This window comes from Bombina bombina, chromosome 3 (genome assembly GCF_027579735.1).
Source record: "Bombina bombina isolate aBomBom1 chromosome 3, aBomBom1.pri, whole genome shotgun sequence".
In the NCBI taxonomy this organism is placed as follows: Eukaryota; Metazoa; Chordata; class Amphibia; order Anura; family Bombinatoridae; genus Bombina; species Bombina bombina.
Window position 1 is genome coordinate 380,537,419 of NC_069501.1, and position 23,287 is coordinate 380,560,705.

Sequence of the window (23,287 nt, forward strand, 5' to 3'; positions counted from 1 at the left end):
CTGTTAAATGTATTTTCAGACAGAGTTATCTTTTTTAAGTTTATCGGAAGACTTCCCATGTCTTTTTATTTAGTGCTTTTTTGTTGTTTTCTCACCACATGATAGCACTGGCGCCTCTATGTCTGGAGATGGACATACACTGGGCACACGATGTCATGTAGTTAAAAACATATAAATGATTTATCCTTGAAATATTAATGTGCATGTGTATACATAGCTACATATTCATGTTCCTGCATTCTCAATTCAATGTATGAAAACATGTATACCGGTTTAGATGGTTTACATGCATGTATGGTTATGTTCTTTGGATATAGTTTGTGCTTACACACATAAACTATAATTACATAATTAAAGTTTTTATTTCATATTAAAAAATAAAAATTGGATTACTTCTTGTTTTTTCACCATTTCCTGCACCCTCCATCTTTCACATAAAAACTACTTTAGCAATATAATGATCCCCTCTCTTTAGTCTAAGATCTATCACTTTTAATTATTCTACTAAATTGTATTGTTCACATCAAGCAGACCAATATTGTTCCAAATCTAAAGAAAATGGGGTAAGCTTATTTTAAAAAAAAAAAAAATGGTAGTCAATACAATTGTACTATAAACTTGAAGGGACATAAAGTTCAAAAAATGTATTTCATGATTCAGATAGGGCATACCATTTTAAACAATTTTCCAATTTACTTTTATTTATCAAATTTGCTTAGTTCTCTTTGCATCCTTTGCTGAAAATGATATCTAGGTAGGCTCAGGAGTTGGGAACTAGCTGGCTTCACATATATGTCTATTGTCATTGGCTTATCAATGTGCTTAGCTAACTTCCAGTAGTGCATTGCTGCTCCTACAATAAAGGATACCAAGAAAATTAAGCAAAATAGATAATAAAATTAAATAGATTAAGTAGTTTAAAAATATACTGTATGTTCTATCTGAACCATGAATGTTTAAATAGGCAAAAGCTGAAGATATTTTAAATGATACAATAAAAAATTAAGTAGTTAGTTTTAAAAAATAAATACATTCTAAGGGATCATTGGGAACATAATTTAATTTACCATCACTAAAAATAAACATGAGTTTCTCTCATCGTTTTGTAAAAAACAGCGTTATACCCACGGCACTGCACTTTTTTCAAAGACATGACATTTCCACCTCTAGACCAATAGTCGTGTGTGTCAGCTGACATCCTAACATGACTAGAGGTCTAAACATCACCTTAGTTGAGAAGAGCACTGTGCCGTGGGTGGCCGGAGGTGCTGTGTTAGCGATATGCTTTCCTAACAGCTAGGGTGAGTGTAACACTGTTTTTTACAAAACGATGAGAGAAACTCATCTTTATTTTTAGTGATGGTAAATCCTAGCATTTGTAATACACTTGGATTTACCATCACTTTAAGGTAAGAAAAAGTTACTGTAAATGTCTGTTTAAAAGAAGAAAGAAGAGCCAAAAGCGCCATATGGCAGTTTCAGAAACATAGGGCTATAGCTCTGAGTCCAGACATTGATTAGTTTGTCAAACATGTTTTTTTAGCCAATAGTTCATTATAGTCTAAAAACAGTATTTTGACGAAACTTTAGGGCTTATCTAGTTCTTTTTATTCAGGATCTTAACATGTTATTTATTTGTTTTTTAATTCACGGTTCTATAAAAGGATATTAACTGAGGATGTTATTATATTAGCCAGGGAAGCAGTTGTGACCAATATCCTTGGTTAAAAAAAATCTCTTTGCATTTTTTGTCTTTATCTTAAATATTATGAGGCCTATTTATCATAGGTCCGCAAGACCTCGCTGAATGCGGAGAGTAATACACTCTCCGTATTCAGCTGTCAGGGTGCCATGAATCAGACTGAGACGAGAAGTGCAAAAATAATCACACCTTTATTAATAGCAAAAAATAATAAAAAGTCCACAAAACAAATAACAAGCCAGGAATCAAAACCAGAGCTGGTAGTCAGACGAGCCGAGTCAGGAGCCAAAACAAATAGTCAGATGAGCCGAGTCAGGAGCCAAAGCGAGTACTCAGACAAGCCAGAATCAGGAACAAGGAGAACAGCAGAGTCAGGAACAAGCCAGGGATCAGGAACCAGGAGGGACATCAGACAGCCAGGTAATACACAGGAGCTCTCACAAACAGGTCTGAGACAACACAAGGGCAAAGCATACTGAACAGAGGCCCTTTAAATAAAAAGTGATGACATCACAATTCTGAGACTGCATCCTGTCTCACACTGATGATGTACACCAGTCTGGCCATAAAAGGAAGTGCAGGAAATGAGCAGCACCACACAGTATGCACCAGAGTCAGCAAGAGAGGTGAGTAAAATGGCTTCCAGCAGCACATGGCAAACAAAGGAGGGAAAAAATGCTGACAGTACCCTCCCCTCAATAACTCCTCTCCCGCGTGAGGACAAAAGGCTTATTGGGGAAACGGGCATGGAAGGCACGGAGGATGGCGGGAGCATGAACATCAGAGGAGGGAACCCATGAACGCTCCTCCGAACAGTAGCCCCTCCAGTGAACCAAATACTGTACGTGGCCCTTGGACATACGAGAGTCAATAATGCTGCTGACCTCATACTCCTCATGGTTGTCAACAAAGATAGGATGGGGACGAGTCAATACAGTGGTAAACCGATTACAAACCATTGGTTTCAAGAGTGAGATATGAAAAACATTGCAGATGCGCATTGCAGGAGGAAGGTCAAGAGCGTAGGCCACAGGATTGACCCGTCGGAGTATTCGAAAAGGACCAACATAATGGGGAGCCAGTTTATTGGAAGGCACACGAAGGTTCAAGTTGCGGGAGGACAGCCAAACTCTCTCACCATCCTGGTAGGAAGGCGCGGGCAGACGCCTACGATCGGCCTGGAACTTTTGGCGCTGCATAGAACAATGAAGGCAATCCTGAATCTGCACCCACGTGGAACGGAGTTGCTGGAGATGCTCCTCCAAAGCCGGAATACCCTGAGACATGAATGAATCGGGCAACAATGATGGTTGAAACCCATAATTCGCTATGAACGGGATAACTTGGAGGAAGCATTAATAGCACTATTATGAGCAAACTCTGCCCAAGGTAACTGTTCAGACCAATTATTGTGGTGATCTGAGACATAGCAATGGAGGAACTGTTCCAGAACTTGATTAGAGCGTTGTGCAGCCCCATTGGATTGGGGGTGATATGCCGAGGAGAAGGAAAGCTGGATCCCCATTTGAGCACAAAAGGAACGCCAAAATCTGGAGACAAACTGGCTACCCCAGTCCGACACTATCTCCTTGGGTAACCCATGTAAATGGAAGACCTCCCGGGCAAAAATTTAAGCAAGCTCCTGAGCAACTTCTTCAAGGGAATGCAATGTGACATTTTAGAAAAGTGGTCCACAACCATAAGGATAACTGTCAGGAGTTAAACTACAGTATTTGGATCTCAACTGCAGTGTGTAGTAAATATTGTGAGGAATAATTGGAGAGGAGGAGTTATTGTCCTGGGATATTTGGTTACAGGAGTATGAGAGCACAGACCCCTGTTAGAGGTTGTGAAGTCAGCAGTGATGCGGTTAGAACGGTCTCTATTGTTTAGAGAAAAATAAAGAATGTCCTTTTTAAGTCTTTTAGTGTGAAGCTTAGAGTAAGGTAGTTGTGTGACTTGTTTGCTACATAACACTAAACTGCTTGTTAGCAAAGAAGGAGCGTCTTGTATGTGCTGTGGAAAACAAGACCGTGTGCTGCAGTGACGTACAGAAAATGGGTGTGTACGTATCCTCCAATCTGCTCTCTGGATTTGCTGACAGGCTGAGCTCTGTGTGAGAAGGAGTGTGTTCATTGGTTTCGGATACAGAGAAGAGGGGAACGGCAATGTTTGTTACTGTTCATATGTACCCTCGGTAAGACCTTAGGCTCCAAATGCAGCTGTCCTGTGTGCCGCTGTGAGAAGTCCTGATGCGGTCAGGGGAATGGAAGGAAGTGAAGCACTCTGTTGACAAAGGTTGTATGTGCCACGGATAGAAATACACACTGACCGGTAAGTCCTCACAGGAATGACATTCAAGCCAGAAGGGCTAATATCAACAGGTAGTTAAATGTATAATCTGATAGCCAAGAGAGTTTTTGGTAGGGAGCTTTGTTCAATGAACTAGTTGCTACACTAAACACAACATTAATTGGCAAGCAGCATAGAGGCTCATGGGAATGTATAAGGGAGCCTTAAAGGGATAAGCACCACAAGTGAAATTCCATGACATATCCCCCTGTCAAAGGTACTGCACTGCATTAACCGGTTCTGGTCTATCCGGGTTCGAAAGGTGGAAGCGGGAGATCAAATGTGAGGCATTGAGTTGGGAGGATGGTTCCCAAGAGTCTTCCTCAGAGGAGTATCCCTTCCAGCGAACCAAATACTGCAGGACTCCCTTGTACCATCTGGAATCGATAATCGAACTTATCTCAAAGACGTCCTCCTTGGCTAGTACCTCTGAATACACAGGATCAGCTGTCTGCATCCTAGTGGGGGTATATGGTTTGAGCAGTGAGACATGGAAGGTTGAATGTATGCGGTAGTCAGGATGCAAGTCAAGCACGACAGCATTTTCATTCACCATTTTCTTAACGGCGAAAGGACCAATAAAGAGTTGTGAAAACTTCTTACAAGGTGTTTTTAATTTAAGGTATTTGGTAGAAAGCCAGACTATGTCACCGATAGTGTATGTGGGAGGTTTCCTTCTCTTGATATCGTAATATCTCTCTTGAGCTAGTTTTATATTGTCTGTAAGTTGGGAGAAAGTCTCTGCCAATGAGTTAACGGTGTCTTCAACTTGAGGGGAGGTAATGTATGAATGGGTGAATAACTGAAAAGTAGGATGATACTCATAGTTGGAGAAGAAAAGCGAACATTTAGTGGAAGCATTAGTTGCGTTATTGTAGGCAAACTCTGCCATAGGTAGATTGTCCGACCATTTATCTTGATGAAAGGAACAGTAGCATCGGATGTATTGCGATTGGTTTACCCTTTCTGTCTGCCAATTTGCCTGATGATGAAATGAGGTGCTGTAACAATGGTCTATTTTGAGAAGTGTGCACAGTTGTCTCCAAAATTTCGATGTGAACTGGGTTCCACGGTCGGTGATGATGATGGTAGGTAGACCATGTAGTTTAATTATCTCATTGATGAATAGATGAGCGGTCTCAGAAGAGGTAGGAAGCTTCTTATATGGGATAAAATGCCCCATTTTAGTGAAGAGGTCCACAACAACCAGTATGGTGGTGTAGTTAGAGGATGGAGGTAGATCAACGATAAAATCCATCCCAATGGTATGCCAAGGTTGTTCAGGAATTTGAAGTGGTCTGAGTAAGCCATAAGGTCGAGCCTTCTCAGGTTTGAGTGTAGTACAGATGTGGCAAGACTTCACATAATCTTTTATGGAGAGAGCCATATTGGGCCACCAATAGTTCCTTTGCAAAATATCCTGTGTTCTATGTACCCCTGGGTGTCCAGCTAGAGGAGTATCATGATGACTGGAAAGGAGAGAATCTCTCAGTGGAGGTGGAATGTATATTTTATCCTTGTAACAGTACAAACCATCTGATCTCTTCTGTAAGGTGTCTTTGGTTACACTATTATCCTTCAGTTGTTCTTCATGAATGGAACTTCGCAGATCATGGGTTATACCAATGAAGCAGTTTGGGGATAGTATTGTCTGTGGAGAGATATCAGGAGTAGGTGGACGATAACTTCTAGAAAGTGCATCAGCTTTTCCATTTTTTGAGCCCGGACGGTATGTGATATGGAAATTGAATCTGGCGTAGTAGAGACTCCAAAGGAGTTGATGAGCAGACAATGTTTTGCTGGATTGTAGATATTCCAAATTATGGTGATCCGTATAAATGAAGATTGGAATTGTTGTGCCTTCGAGAAGATGACGCCATTGCTCCAGTGATTTCCTTATTACCAGGAGTTCTGTTTGACCAATGGAGTAATTCCTCTCTGGGGGTGACATCAATTTTGAAAAGAAAGCAACAGGATGAATGGGTTCTGTGGGTGATCTGCATTGTGAAAGTATAGCTCCTATAGCATAGTTGGAGGCATCAACCTCTAGTATATATTGCAGCTGTGGGTCAGGGAAATGTAGAATTGTATCCAATGTGAATGGTGTCTTTAGAAGATCAAATGCTTCCTGAGCCTTTACATTCCATGTAAAAGGCACTTGAGAACCAGTGAGAGTGCTGAGTGGTTCAACGATTGTTGAAAAACCTTTGATGAATTTTCGATAAAAATTAGCGAAGCCTAAGAAGCGTTGGACTTCCTTTTTACAGGTAGGAGTGGGCCATTTTTTGATAGCGTCTACTTTGTTCTGTTCCATCTTGAGACCTGAAGGGGTAATTTGGTAACCCAGGAAAGAGAGTTCAGTGACATGGAAGAGACATTTCTCAGGCTTGTCAAAAAGTTGATGTGTTCTTAGTCGACCTAAGACCCAAGTAACATGCTTGACATGGTCATCTAGGTTGTTTGAATAGATAAGGATGTCATCCAGGTACACAACCATGCACACATCCAGCAAAACTCTAAAGATGTTGTTTATGAAGTGCTGGAATGTGGCAGGGGCATTACAAAGCCCAAAAGGCATCACAAGGTACTCAAACAAGCCGTAACGAGTTCTGAATGCTGTGAGCCACTCATCGCCCTCCCGAATTCTGACCAAGTTGAAGGCCCCTCTCAAATCTAGCTTTATAAATATTTTAGCTTCTCTAAGGCATTCAACCACCTCTAAGGCATTCAACCACCATTGGTCGTAATGAATTGTCCTTATTCCTGACAAAGAATATGCCAGCTCCTGCTGGTGAGGTTGAGGGCCTGATAAAACCCTTTTTCAGATTTTCATCAAGATAAGTTTTCAGGTGATCCAATTCTGGTTGATACAGAGGGTAGATATGCCCATATGGTATGGTAGCACCAGGTAGGAGGTCAATTGGGCAATCATAGATACGATGTGGGGGCAGTGTCTCGGCTTCCTTCTTGTTGAAAACATCTAAGAAACATCTAAGAACCCTCAATATACATCTGGTATAACAGATTCTGTAGTCTGCAGAAGTTTTTGAGGAGGGAAGCAGTGTTCTCGGCAGAATGGGGAGTCAAAGTCTACCTGCAAAGTTCCCCAACTAATCTTGGGTTGATGTAGTTTTAACCATGATAGACCTAGAACAACTTGGAAAAGAGGAGAAGGAATTACATTGAATGAGAGGTATTCACAATGACCTGTGTCAGTAAGCACTTTAAGAGGTTTTGTTTGGTGTGTGACAGTATTGACTGGTCTTGATTTCTTTTGCAAAGGGATTTTATTGATTCTAGCAACATTGGCATCTATGAAACTGGAGTATGCTCCTGAGTCTATGATGGCTTCAGTACGAAGTGCTTGGTGATCCCACTGTATGGAGAGAGAAATGATACAATGAGCAGTATCAGTTATGTTATTAGAAAAAAACAGTCATTTATGATGTTACACTTACTAGGCTTTGACGTTGCAAAACTGGAAATCTCTAACAGTATGAGCATGCAGAGATTTAATCTCTTCCTACGGAGTCTCTCCTCAGGCTGTAGAGGTCCCTTGGTAAATCCGAGATCCATAGGTACTGGGGTATCTTTGGGAATAGGTGAGGAGGCATGTGAAGAAAAGGACCTGGGTGATGGTTCTGCATGTTGGCGTTCAGCACACCTCTCCCTAAGGCGTCTATCAATTTGTATGGCAAGCTTGATCAAGCCTTGCAAATTCCTGGGTAAATCTGTATGGCTAGCTCATCCTTGAGATTGTCAGATAGCCCTAATCTGTATTGGTTACGGAGTGCCACGTCGCTCCACTCTGAGTCTTTGGAATAAAACTTGAATTCGGTCAGGTACTCCTCAACGGGTCTGCTTCCTTCTTTCAGATTGCACATCATGGTTTCTGCAGTTAGTTGCTTTTGTGTATCTTTGTACAAGGTACTCATTTGAGTGAAGAAATCTCTGAGAGATCCTAATATGGAATAATCAGTTTCGAAGAACATGTCAGCCCATTTCCTCGGCTCTCCCCTTAAGAAGGATATCACCGTCATGACCTTAATTCTCTCATTGTGATACGTCTTATCTGGGACAGAAGATGACATGAATTCCTAAATTGCCTAAAAGAGGACCTGTCGCCAGAGAATTTCTCAGGGAGAGAAACCTGGGGTTCAGGGGTGTTATCCTTAACAATAGAACGTAATGAGTCATTTTGAATCTGGAGCTCTCTTAGCCCCTGCACAAACTGATCCACACACTGGGAGAAATTGTATACCACACTTGGAATGTCTGATGGATCCATTTATTTGGGCCAATTAATATGTCAGGAGTTAAACTACAGTATTTGGATCTCAACTGCAGTGTGTAGTAAATATTGTGAGGAATAATTGGAGAGGAGGAGTTATTGTCCTGTTATATTTGGTTACAGGAGTATGAGAGCACAGACCCCTGTTATAGGTTGTGAAGTCAGCAGTGATGCGGTTAGAATGGTCTCTATTGTTTAAAGAGAAATAAAGAATGTCCTTTTTAAGTCCTTTAGTGTGAAGCTTAGAGTAAGGTAGTTGTGTGACTTGTTTGCTACATAACACTAAACTGCTTGTTAGCAAAGAAGGAGCGTCTTGTGTGTGCTGTGGAAAACAAGACCATGTGCTGCAGTGACGTACAGAAAATGGGTGTGTACGTATCCTCCAATCCGCTCTCTGGATTTGCTGACAGGCTGAGCTCTGTGTGAGAAGGAGCATGTTCGTCGGTTTTGGATACAGAGAAGAGGGGAATGGCAATGTTTGTTACTGTTTGTATGTACCCTTGGTAAGACCTTAGGCTCCAAATGCAGCCGTCCTGTGTGCCGCTGTGAGAAGTCCTGATGCGGTCAGGGGAATGGAAGGAAGTGAAGCACTCTGTTGACAAAGGTTGTATGTGCCACGGATAGAAATACACACTGAGCAGTAAGTCTTCACAGGAATGACGTTCAAGCCAGAAGGGCTAATATCAACAGGTAGTTAAATGTATAATCTGATAGCCAAGAGAGTTTTTGGTAGGGAGCTTTGTTCAATGAACTAGTTGCTACACTAAACACAACATTAATTGGCAAGCAGCATAGAGGCTCATGGGAATTTATAAGGGAGCCTTAAAGGGATAAGCACCACAAGTGAAATTCCATGACAATAACAGCATTGCCATTGGAAACAGGGAGCTTGACAATGAAGTCTATGGAAAGATGTGTCAAAGGACGCTCACCATTATCAATAGGTTGAAGAAGACCCACAGGAAGACGTAGAGGAGTCTTATTCTGTGCACAAACTGAGCAGGAGGCAACATACGCAGCAACATCAGAACGAAGACCTGGCCACCAGAATTGTCGAGTGACAGACCAAATCATTTGGTTCTTGCCTGGGTGACCTGCGGCTTTGGGATAGTGGTAAGTGTGCAAAAGTTTAGTTCAAAGATTCTCAGGAACAAAACACTTAACACTAGGTTTCTCAGGAGGTGCATTGGTTTGTGCAGCCAGGATCTCCTCCCCCAAGGGAGAAGTCAAATTAGTACATATGATAGTCAAAATATGGTCAGGAGGTATAACTGGAGTAGGTACAGGCTCCTCCTTGGACAGAGGCAAAAATTGTAGAGAGAGGGCGTTGAGACAAGAGGGCACCTACTCCAGTCTCAGACGCATCGACCTCAAGAACGAAAGGCAGGACAGGGTTAGGATGAGCCAGAACTGGAGCAGCAGCAAAGGCAGTTTTAAGACTATCAAAGTCCTTAATGGCAGTAGGTGACCAATGGAGTGGATCATTCTCTTTACGGGTCATGTCTGTGATAGGTTTGACCAAAAATAAAAGTTTTTAATAAACTTTCTCTAGTAATTGGCGAACCCCAAAATACGTTAAATAGGCTGAAGACCAACTGGGCGAGGCCACTGCAGAACTGCAGATAACTTGTCAGGATCCATGGAGGACCCTGCAACGGAGATAACATAACCTAGGAAGGTTACTTGAGTCTGATGGAACTCACATTTCTCGAGTTTACAAAACAGGCCGTTCTCACGTAGTCTCTGAAGAACCCGTGTAACATCGGAACGATGAGCCTCAAGTATGTGTGAGTGTATGAGGATGTCGTCTAAGTACACCACAACACACTGTTGCAACATATCTCGTAGGACATCATTAATAAATTCCTGGAAAACAGCAGGAGCATTACTGTCCGCTCCTGGTGTTAAATGCTGTTTTCCATTCGTGGCCCTCCTTGATCCTAACGAGATTGTACGCTCCTCTCAAATCAAGTTTAGAAAAGACCGTAGCTCCCTTGAGGTGGTCAAAGAGTAATGAGTGGAATAGGGTAAGCATTCTTAATGGTAAGACGATTAAAACCCCTATAATCGATGCATGGTCTTAACTCGCCACCCTTTTTCTTCACAAAGAAGAAGCCAGCCCCTGCAGGAGAGCAGGATTTGCAGATGATCCCCCGCGACAGAGCATCGGCAACATACTCTTCCATAGCACAATTCTCCGCAACAGACAGAGGGTAAACCCGGCCCGAGGAGGAATGGCTCCGGGTTGCAGGTCTATGGCACAATCGTAAGACCGGTGAGGAGGCAACGTACCTTGTCAAAAAGTCTAGGAACTCTCGGTACTCCTCTGGCAATTGAGATACCGAAGAAGTGCAGAAGACTTTAACTGGTTTCCGAAGACAAGTGGAAATACATTGCGGAGACCACAACAAAATTTCGGACCTGCGCCAATTGAGACTGGGATTGTGCTTTTGGAGCCAGGGATAACCCAGAACAACCAGAAAATGCAGACAGTTTGTCACCTGGAACTGGAGGGTTTCAAAATGGAGAGCCCCAACAGCCATGGACAACGGAGCAGTTTCGTGAGTAACGAGTGCAGGCTGAAGGGGCCTGCCATCAATGGCCTCAATAGCAAGCAGAACGGACCGAGGTAAAACAGGAATGGAGTGCTTTGATACAAAAGCACTGTCAATGAAATAGCCCGCAGCACAGGAGTCAACAAGAGCCTGGGTGACTATGGAGGAGTCCACCCAGGAAAGGACAACAGTGACCAAAGGTTTCTCCTTTAGCAGTTCCAGGGACGAGGATAAACCACCCAAGGTCTGCCCCAACAGGACCTTAGGTGTAAGTGTAGTAGGACAAGACTTCAAAAGGTGGCCCTGTTACCCACAATAGAGGCAGAGCCCCTCCTTCCTTCTAAAGGCCCTCTCCGCCACAGAGAGACGCGTGAGTCCCAACTGCATAGGCTCAGCAATACCTGGTGACTCGGGACCAGGAGGGCATGGGAGGAGAGGGAGGCATGGGTGGGAACGAACACGTAGGAGACAATGGAACAGGAGGCTTCCGCAAGTGCTCCTTGAAAGAGGGCCTCTCTCTGAGTCTGATGTCAATTAGGATCATAAAAGACACCAATGCCTCGAGAGCCTCTGGTAAATCTCTGGAAGCAACTTCGTCTTTAATCGCATCAGAGAGCCCATTAAAGAAGGCGGCAACAAGGGCTTCATTGTTCCAACCTACCTCTGCAGCAAGCGTACGGAACTCAATGGCATACTGAGCAACAGATCTTGTACCTTCCTGAATGGACATGAGTCGTTTAGCAGCAGAGGAGGAGCGAGTCGGAACATCAAATACCCTTGAAAGGAGGCCACAAATTCAAGGTAATTTGAAATCACAGGTTAATTAGTCTCCCACAAGGGATTAGCCCAGGCAAGATTTGTGTCAGAGAGTAACGAGATGAGAAATCCCACCTTAGCTCTGTCAGAGCGAAACGCCTTAGGTAACATCTCAAAGTAAATGCCCACCTGGTTCAAAAACCCTCTGCACTGATTAGGGTCGCCTCTTTATCGCTGAGGTAGAGGTGCAGAACCGGACATGCTCCTGGTAGGACTAGGTGCAGCAGTGGAAACAGGAGCAGCCATAACTTGCGGGACACTTAAGTCCAAATGTGCAGTGCAAGTCAGCAGGGTTTGCAGGGCTAGTGCAAATTGATCCAAGCGGTGATCCTGTTCATCCATCCTGGAAATTATGGCAGGTAAAGGTGGATTATTAGCACCATCAGGATTCATGGCTCTTGCGTAATGTCAGGATGCCAGGAATCAGACTGAGACGAGAAGTGCAAAAATAATCACACCTTTATAAATAGCAAAAAAAAGTAAAAAGTCCACAAAACAAAAAACAAGCCAGGAATCAAAACCAGAGCTGGTAGTCAGACGAGCCGAGTCAGGAGCCTAAACGAATAGTCAGACGAGCCAAGTCAGGAGCCAAAGCGAGTAGTCAGACAAGCCAGAATCAGGAACAAGGAGAACAGCAGAGTCAGGAACAAGCCAGGGATCTGGAACCAGGAGGGACATCAGACAGCCAGGTAATACACAGGAGCTCTCACAAACAGATCTGAGACAACGCAAGGGCAAAGCATACTGAACAGAGGCCGTTTAAATAATAAGTGATGACATCACAATTCTGAGACTGCATCCTGTCTCACACTGATGATGATCAAAGAAAAATGCTTAGGAGCGCTAAAAAGCTAAAGGTTCTGAGGAACAAGGAAAGAAGAAAAAATCGTATATACAACACAGGCTAGTAAAATCAATGTTTATGGAAATAGGCTTGATTCAAAACATATAAGCAGATGTAGTAAATGTTACAAATCTATAATTGTATTATTGTTACTAAATATATGCAACAATGTGTTAAAAAAACGGACGTCTCCGACGTATCGGAGACATCCGTTTTTTTAACACATTGTTGCATATTTAGTAACAATTATACAATTATAGATTTGTAACATTTACTACATCTGATTATATGTTTTAAATCAAGCCTATTTACATAAACATTGATTTTACTAGCCTGTGTTGTATATACGATTTCTTCCTCGTTCCTTGTTCCTCAGAACCTTTAGCTTTTTAGCGCTCCTAAGCATTTTTCTTTGATTATGCTCCCTTTGCCTAATTGTTAGAGGATCTATTAGGGCCCTAGGAGTTTGGTTTAGTAGCTCTGCGCACACTTCTTCTCTAGACTCACACTGATGATGTACACTAGTCTCGCCATAAAAGGAAGTGCAGGAAATGAGCAGCAGCATACAGTATGCACCAGAGTCAGCAAGAGAGGTGAGTAAAATGGCTGCAAGCAGCACATGGCAAACAAAGGAGGGAAAAAACCTGCCAGCAGGGGGTGTCAATCAACCCGATCATACTCGATCGGGTTGAATTCCGGCGATTCCTGTCCGCCCCATCAGAGCAGGCGGACAGGGTTATTGAGCAGCGGTATTTGTGACCGCTGCTTCATAACTGCTGTTTCTGGCGAGTCTGAAGACTCGTCTGAAACATGGCCCTTCAAGCTCCATTCGAAGCTTGATAAATGGGCCTCTATATATTCATAATTTGTATGTTTTCTATTTTTTTTCAGTTGTATAAAATTATCTTTATTAAATAAAGTAAAGAAGGTTGGTATCATAATAACCATAAGACTAAATGAGAACAAAATAGTTTTTGAAAAAACAATAGCATTGTAGAGAGGTGATCTCACCTCAGTAGCCACTAGAGGGGAAAGATTGCATGCCATGTTTCAGGCAGTTAAGGCCAATGAACACATTTTTGGCTACCATTATCAATTGGATGACGTAAATGCCTCTTTGAATTTTGGCTTTATCTTTGTGGTGTATTAAGATTCCTCGAAAAAAATGTGGCTAATGCACATGCTTATTATGATATATTCCCATATGGATAAAAACTTGTTTTTTAAACAGAATATAATGAAATCATCTTCCTTAGAGAGATTCTGTAATTCTTAAACCTTCAAGTTGTATTTGCTTCCTGAGTAAACAAAGAGTTTCTATGTTCAGGCAATGCCAGATCCAGAAATCTTAAATGGAATATGTGTATAGTTAACCGTTGTACTGCCAATCTGTGCTGTTGTGTTGAAGCTGTTTTAGACTATTGTTTGGTTTCTGTGTATTTTAGTGTCAATCACCTGCAATTTAAATTTCCATTTTTTTCCTCCTATGAAAGATGGGTATTTGAGTTTGAGAATTTGCATTCTTTGCTCTTAAATAAAAATTATGCAAGGAATGGTAACAGCCCCAATTTTACTTTCCAATCAATGAAGATGCACCATTGTTTTTCAGCTATATGAAACCTGCAATATTTCACAATCATTGGTTCCTGAGGTAGCATATAATAAGGAACAACTGCATCATTTCACCAAATGTTTGGCTTTGCCCAGAAATGGTTCATTTGAAGTTTACCTTATACAGTAAGACATTACAAAAGAATAGGGCAGACGTTCAACAGTGAGTATCAAACATTTGATCATAAATTATACACAAATAACAAAAGAATGTTGTTGTTTTCTTTATTACATACGAACAATAAAAACTTAATTTAGCATAATTTTATTAAACTAAAATGATAATAATATACACAGACCACCTGATAAATCAAGAATGTTCACTCAATTCCACAATAACATAATTTATGTAAGAACTTACCTGATAAATTAATTTCTTTCATATTGGCAAGAGCCCATGAGCTAGTGACGTATGGGATATACAATCCTACCAGGAGGGGCAAAGTTTCCCAACCCTCAAAATGCCTATAAATATTCCCCTCACCACACCCACAATTCAGTTTAACGAATAGTCAAGTAGTGGGGTGAAAAAGAAAGGAGTAAAAAGCATCAACAAAAGAATTTTGAAATAATTGTGCTTTATACAAAAAAATCATAACCACCATAAAAAGGGTGGGCCTCATGGACTCTTGCCAATATGAAAGAAATTAATTTATCAGGTAAGTTCTTACATAAATTATGTTTTCTTTCATGTAATTGGCAAGAGTCCATGAGCTAGTGACGTATGGAATAGCAATACCCAAGATGTGGAACTCCACGCAAGAGTCACTAGAGAGGGAGGGATAAAATAAAAAAACAGCTATTTTTTGCTGAAGAAAATTAATCCGCAACCCAAAATATAATTCTATTCTCATAAATGAAAGGAAAAAACTTAAAACATAAGCAGAAGAATCAAACTGAAACAGCTGCCTGAAGAACTTTTCTACCAAAAACTGCCTCCGAAGAAGCAAATACATAAAAACGGTAGAATTTAGTAAATGTATGCAAAGAAGACCAAGTTGCTGCTTTGCAAATCTGATCAACTGAAGCTTCATTCCTGAAAACCCACAAAGTGCAAACTGATCTAGTAGAATGAGCTGTAATTCTCTGAGGCGGGGCTTGACCCGACTCCAAATAAGCTTGGTGAATCAAAAGCTTTAACCACGATGCCAAGGAAATGGCAGAATCCTTCTGACCTTTCCTAGGACCAGAAAAGATAACAAATAGACTAAAAGTCTTCCTGAAATCTTTAGTAGCTTCAACATAACATTTCAGAGCTCTCACCACATCCAAAGAATGTAAAGATCTCTCTAAAGAATTCTTAGTATTAGGACACAAGGAAGGGACAACAATTTCTCTATTAATGTTGTTAGAATTCGCAACCTTAGGTAAGAATTTAAATTAAGTCCTCAAAACTGCCTTATCCTGATAAAAAATCAGAGATTCACAAGAGAGAGTAGATAATTCAGAAACTCTTCTAGCAGAAGAGATGGCCAAAAGAAACAACACTTTCCAAGAAAGTAGTTTAATGTCCAAAGAATGCATAGGCTCAAATGGAGGAGCCTGTCTCTCCAAGGAGGAGAGATTGATTTAATGACAGGCTTGATACGAACCAAAGCCTGAACAAAACAGTGAATATCAGAAAGCTTAGCAATCTTTCTGTGAAATAAAACAGAAAGAGCAGAGATTTGTCCCTTCAAGGAACTTGCAGACAAACCCTTATCCAAACCATCCTGAAGAAACTGTAAAATTCTAGGAATTCTAAAAGAATGCCAAGAGAATTTATGAGAGGAACACCATGAAATGTAAGTTTTCCAAACTCGATAATAAATCTTTCTAGAAACAGATTTATGAACCTGCAACATAGTATTAATCACAGAATCAGAGAAACCTCTATGACTAAGCACTAAGCGTTCAATTTCCATACCTTCAAATTTAATGATTTGACATCCTGATGGAAAAACGGACCTTGAGACAGAAGGTCCGGCCTTAATGGAAGTTTGACAGCTGGACATCCGAACAAGATCCTCATACCAAAACCTGTGAGGCCATGCTGGAGCCACCAGCAACACAAATTATTGCTCCATGATGATCTTTGAGATTACTCTTGGTAGAAGAACTAAAGGCGGGAAAATATAAGCAGGTTGATAACACCAAGGAAGTGTCAACACATCCACTGCTTCTGCCTGAGGATCCCTGGACTTGGACAGGTACCTGGGAAGTTTCTTGTTTAGATGAGAAGCCATCAGATCTATTCCTGGAAGACCCCACATCTGAATAACTTGAGAAAACACATCTGGATGGAGGGACCACTCTCACTGATGTAAAGTCTGACAGCTGAGATAATCCGCTTCCCAATTGTCTATACCTGGGATATGAACTGCAGAAATTAGACAGGAGCTGGATTCCACCCAAGCAAGTATCCGGGATACTTCTTTCATAGCTTGGGGACTGTGAGTCCCACCCTGATGATTGACATATGCCACAGTTGTGATATTGTCTGTCTGAAAAAAATGAATGGTTCTCTCATCAACAGAGGCCAATTCTGAAGAGCCCTGAAAATTGCACGGTGTTCCAAAATATTGATTGGTAATCTTGCCTCTTAAGATTTCCAAACCCCTTGTGCTGTCAGAGATCCCCAAACAGCTCCCCAACCTGAAAAACTCGCATCTGTTGTGATCACAGTCCAGGTTGGACGAACAAAAGAGGCCCCTAGAACTATACGATGGTGATCTAACCACCAAGTCAGAGATAGTCGAACATTGGGATTTAAGGATATTAATTGTGATATCTTTGTATAATCCCTGCACCATTGATTCAGCATACAAAGCTGGAGAGGTCTCATATGAAAACAAGCAAAGGGGATCGCATCCGATGCTGCAGTCATGAGACCTAAAACTTCCATGCACATAGCTACTGAAGGGAATGACTTAGACTGAAGGTTCCGACAGGCTGAAACCAATTTTAAACGTCTCTTGTCTGTTAGAGACAGAGTCATGGACACTGAATCTATCAGGAAACCTAAAAAGGTGACCTTTGTCTGAGGAATCAAAGAACTTTTTGGTAAATTGATCATCTAACCATTTTTTCGAAGAAACAAAACTAGTTGATTCATGTGAGATTTGGCAGAATGCAAAGACTGAGCTAGTACCAAGATATCGTCCAAATAAGGAAAAACCGCAATACCCCGTTCTCTAATTACAAAAAGTAGGTCACCAAGAACCTTTGAAAAAATTCTTGGAGCTGTCGCTAGGCCAAAAGAAATAGCGACAAATTGGTAATGCTTGTGTAGAAAGAGACTCTCAGAAACTGATAATGATCTGGATGAATCGGAATATGAAGATATGCATCCTGTAAGTCTATTGTGGACATATCATGCCCTTGCTGAACAAAAGGCAGAATAGTCCTTATAGTCACCATTTTGAAAGTTGGCACTCTTACATAACTATTCAAAATTTTTAGATCCAGAACTGGTCTGAATGAATTTTCTTTCTTTGGGACAATGAATAGATTTGAATAAAACCCCAGACCCTGTTCCTGAAACGGAACTGGCATGATTACCCCTGAAAACTCCAGGTCTGAAACACACGTCAGGAAAGCCTGAGTCTTTACTGGATTTGCTGGGATGCGTGAGAGAAAATATCTTCTCACAGGAGGTCTTATTCTGAATCCTATGCGGTACCCCTGAGAGACAATACTCAGAATCCATTGATTTTGGACAGAATTTGTCCAAACATCCTTGGAAATCTTAATCTGCCCCTACCAGCTGAGCTGGAATGAGGGCCGCACCTTCATGTGGGAGCTGGCTTTGGTCTCTTAAATGGCTTAGATTTATTCCAATTTGAGGAAGGCTTCCAATTGGAAACAGATTCCTTGGGGGAAGGATTAGGTTTCTGTTCCTTATTCTGTCAAAAGGAACAAACACGGTTAGAAGCTTTAGATTTACCCTTAGATCTTTTATCCTGAGGCAAAAAAACTCCGTTCCCCCAGTGACAGTTGAAATAATCGAATACAACTGAGAACCAAATAATGTATTATCTTGGAAAGAAAGAGATAGCAATCTAGACTTAGAAGTCATGTCAGCATTCCAAGATTTAAGCCACAAAGCTCTTCTAGCTAAAATAGCTAAAGACATAGATTTAACATCAATTTTGATGATATAAAAAATAGCATCACAAATAAAATGATTAGCATGTTGAAGCAAGTGAACAATGCTAGACAAATCAGAATCCAATTCTTGTTGCACTAAATTTTCCAACCAAAAAGTTGATGCAGCTGCAACATCAGCCAATGAAATTGCAGGCCTGAGAAGATGACCTGAATATAAATATGCTTTCCTTAGATAAGATTCAAGTTTCCTATCTAAAGGATCTTCAAAAGAAGTACTATCTTCCATAGGAATAGTAGTACGTTCAGCAAGAGTAGAGATAGCCCCTTCAACTTTGGGGATCTTTTCCTAAAACTCGAAAGTAACTGCTGGCAAAGGATACAATTTTTTAAACCTTGAAGAAGGAATAAAAGAAGTACCAGGCCTATTCCATTCCTTAGAAATCATATCAGAAATAGCATCAGGAACTGAAAAAACCTCTGGAATTACTACAGGAGGTTTATAAACAGAATTTAAACTTTTGCCAGTTTTAATATCAAGAGGACTAGTTTCCTCCATATCCAATGTAATCAACACTTCTTTTAACAAAGAACGAATATACTCTATTTTAAATAAATAACTAGATTTGTTGTGTCAATATCTGAGGCAGGATATTCTGATCCAGATATATCTTCATCAGAGAAGGATAATTCAGTATGTTGTCGGTCATTTGAAATTTCATCAACTTTATGAGAAGTTTTAAAAGAACTTTTACATTTATTAGAAGGCGGGATGGCAGACAAAGCCTTCTGAATAGAATCAGCAATACATTATTTTTAATTCACAGGTATATCTTGTACAATAGATGTTGAAGGAACAGCAACAGGCAATGCACTATTACTGATGGACACATTATCTGCATGTAAAAGTTTATCATGACAACTATTACAAACCACAGCTGGAGATATAGGCCCATAGATATCAAGGTCTGTCGGACCTGATCAGACAGTGCGGATCAGGTCCAACAGACCTCGCTGAATACGGCGAGCAATACGCTCGCCGTATTCAGCATTGCACCAGCAGCTCACAAGAGCTGCTGGTGCAACGCCACCCGCTGCAGACTCGCGGACAATAGGCCACCAGCAGGGGGGTGTCAATCAACCCGATCGTACTCGATCGGGTTGATTTCCGGCGATGTCTGTCCGCCTGCTCAGAGCAGGCAGACAGGTTATGGAGCAACGGTCCTTGTGACTGCTTCTTCATAACTGCTGTTTCTGGCGAGCCTGCAGGCTCGCCAGAAACACAGGGCATCAAGCTCCATTTGGTCCTTGTGACTGCTGCTTCATAACTGCTGTTTCTGGGGAGCCTGCAGGCTCGCCAGAAACACGGGGCATCAAGCTCCATTTGGAGCTTGATACATATGCCCCATAGCCTCCACAAGTTTACAACAAATGCACTTAGCTTTGGTAGAACTGTTATCAGGCAGCAGGGTTCCAACAATGATTTCTGAGACAGGATCAGATTCAGACATCTTGCAAATGTAAGAGAAAAAAACAACATATAAAGCAAAATTATCAATTTCCTTATATGGCAGTTTCAGGAATTGGAAAAAAATGCAAACAGCATAGCCCTCTGATAGAGGAAAAGGCAAGAGGCACATAGGAATGGGGCTTTAAATAATGAAAATATTTGGTGCCAAGTATGACGCACAACACAAACAGAATTTTCTTTTTGGAGCTAACAACATCCGGAAATGACACACTCGCGTCATTGAAGATGCAACCTTGTGAAAGGACTCGGCGTCAAACTTTAGCATTTTGCCCCTTCGCGAGCCTAATTCTGCCCGCGAATTTGAAAATGACAGTCAATTGAAAAAAGACTATACCCCAGGAAAGAAATACATTATCCTAAAAAATGAATTTCCCAGATATGAAACTGACAGTCTGCAAAAGGAAATATACTGAAAACCTGAATCATGGCAAATATAAGTACAATACATATATTTAGAACTTTATATAAATACATAAAGGGGCAAACCATAACTGAGAGTGTCTTAAGTAATGAAAACATACTTACCAAAAGACACCCATCCACATATAGCAGATAGCCAAACCAGTACTGAAACGTTTATCAGTAGAGGTAATGGAATATGAGAGTATATCGTTGATCTGAAAAGGGAGGTAGGAGATGAATCTCTACGACCGATAACAGAGAACCTATGAAATAGATCCCCATGAGGAAAACCATTGCATTCAATAGGTGATACTCCCTTCACATCCCTCTGACATTCGCTGTACTCTGAGAGGAATCGGGCTTCAAAATGCTGAGAAGCGCATGTCAACGTAGAAATCTTAGCACAAACTTACTTCACCACCTCCATAGGAGGCCAAATTTGTTAAACTGAATTGTGGGTGTGGTGAGGGGTGTATGTATAGGAATTTTGAGGTTTGGGAAACTTTGCCCCTCCTGGTAGGATTGTATATCCCATACGTCACTAGCTCATGGACTCTTGCCAATTACATGAAAGAAAACGTATTTATCCAAAAATGTAGAACAGGGGATGGTGGGATATAATTTAGTCTAAAAAAAACATGTGTAGGAATTATGTCTTTTATTTCACTTAAAAAATATAAGCGCCACTACAACTATGACAGACGTGATTATGGAATGATAATAATCATATTTGTGGATGAGAATGTGTTAGTAAAAAGTAAAAAGATGTGTTTTGTTGATTTACTGTGGATCAGTGCTGAGGTACCAAATGGACAATTTTTTTTCACAAAAATACTTTTTAGAAGTTTATTCCCACACATTGCAACTATTTTGTATTTATTTTTATGATGGACAATTACCCCAAAATATACTTTTACTAAAACCAAAAATGACCATACATGAAATAATTATTTCTGCGGAATATGTTGGCGCTTAATAAATAAAGTATAATAATAATAATAATAATAATTATAAAATGAAAGTTTTAAATATAGAACGGAAGTTATACAAAAAAATAATGGCAAATAGCCTCATCCTCTTATATCTAATAGGGATGTGCACCGGAAAAATGTTAATTGCATCCGAAAATTTTCATTTCTTTAAAAAAAAAAAAATAGTTTTAGTTTATTTTCATTCATGGATTCGTCCATTTTAACTAACATTTTCATTTTGAGCGACTGTGCTCATTTTGGCCATTTTGAAGCTGAAATCAGCTTTATTACCTTTAGTTTTGTCATTCCATGTACTTTTTTAACATATTCTTTTATTTCTACATCAAATATTTTGTGCACTGCATTTTGGTAAAACTTAAAAATTACTTAAAGGTACAGTAACTAAGCAGGCAACCAGGACAGAGGGCAAGCTTCAATGTTGTGTGCTTCTTCTTTTCCACCCTAACCTATAATGAAATAGAAAATATGGATGTTTTTCGATCGATTGTGCAGTTCCAGTTCCTTCCTTACTCTGCAAGGGCTACACCTAGTCCTCCTGCTACCAACACTACCAGACAGGCAGTTAGGATCATAGAGCGGTGTTGTAAGATCACTTACAGTCCACCACAGTGTGAATGGTAGCCACTAGCCAATAGCCATTGCCAATTACTTTCAAATGATTAAAACAAAGATCAAATACAACACAGTACACTATATTGTCACACATACATACAAACACACACACACTCATTTTCCTTCCATACCACACTTACTTGTTGGTTGAATTAGTGCAATGTGGTGTTATTTATGAATTGTAAGTACACCATGTTATTGCGTCAACGATTTTACTGTGTCCACTAAAGATGTACATTGTGCATGTGAAACATTTGTGTCTCTCCTGAAATTTTAGTTTTGTTAAAATAATCTTTTTTATTTTAGTTAATTTTAGTTTGTGGTCGTATTTTTTTTTCAAAAAAAATTTCATTCAAAATTGTCCTTTTAACTAAAATAAAAATTTTGTTTTGAGCTTTAGTGTAAATTTTGGCCATTTTGAAGCTGTAATTAAATTGAATCCGCTTTATTAGTTAAAGTTTTGTACTTCTATATAATATTAATTTATAACATATTTATACATCTAATTTTCCTGATTACATGTCTTTCTGATTCAAATACCTATTGTGAATAACAGGGAAGGATCTTCTGAAGTATATTTGGTAGAGATTAGAGATTTGCAATGTGCGTGGTAAAAAATTTTGTACCATCCATCCAAATGTCTCATCATCCGGTGAATGTTGGTTCTTCTTTTCCACAAAATCATCATATGATGATGAAACTGAAACCATTGTCCATGGTAAATCCCTGGTGACACCATCTGTGGATGCATAGAAAATAGCTGGATATTTAATTATATTATATTAGATTGCAAGATCAGACTGGGGGTAGTCTATCTATGGTTTAGTAGTGTGTATGTTACATTTATTTACTTTTACTACTACTTAGTTAGTACTAGTAGAGTAATTATTGATGTGCACAGGAAAACCTTTTAATTTCTTCATAATTTTTTGTTTAGTTGAAAACACAATTTTGGTTTTAGTTCATTTTTGTTCATGTTCACATTTGTTTTAAACTATTTTTGCTAAAAAAATGTTCTTTCTCACTAATATTTTGTTTTTGAGCTACAGTGCAGATTTTAGCCCTTTTGAAGCTGTAATCAGCTATATTAGCTTTAGTTTTGTAATTCTATGTAATTTGTAAACTTATTATTTTATTTATACATCTAATTTTTGTGTACTGCATTTTTGGTAAAACCAAAAAATGTACTTAAAGGCACATAAGCAGGCAGCCAAGACAAGGAAAGAGGACAAGCTTCAATGTCTCATGATTCTTTTTTTCCACTGGAACCTATGATGAAAAATAAATTAATGGATGCTTTTGTTTGTTCAGTGCACACACTTTTGATAACGCCTTGATGAAAAGATGAAGTTCATGGGTGTTGGGTAGCAATGGCTTCCCGTTAATGCTGAAATATTATGTTTATTTTCATGTTCATACCTCTGGAGGGGTTGTTTGGGTTATACTTACTTATTAAGTACTGGTAGTAATACTAGTATGTTAGTTAATGTTTA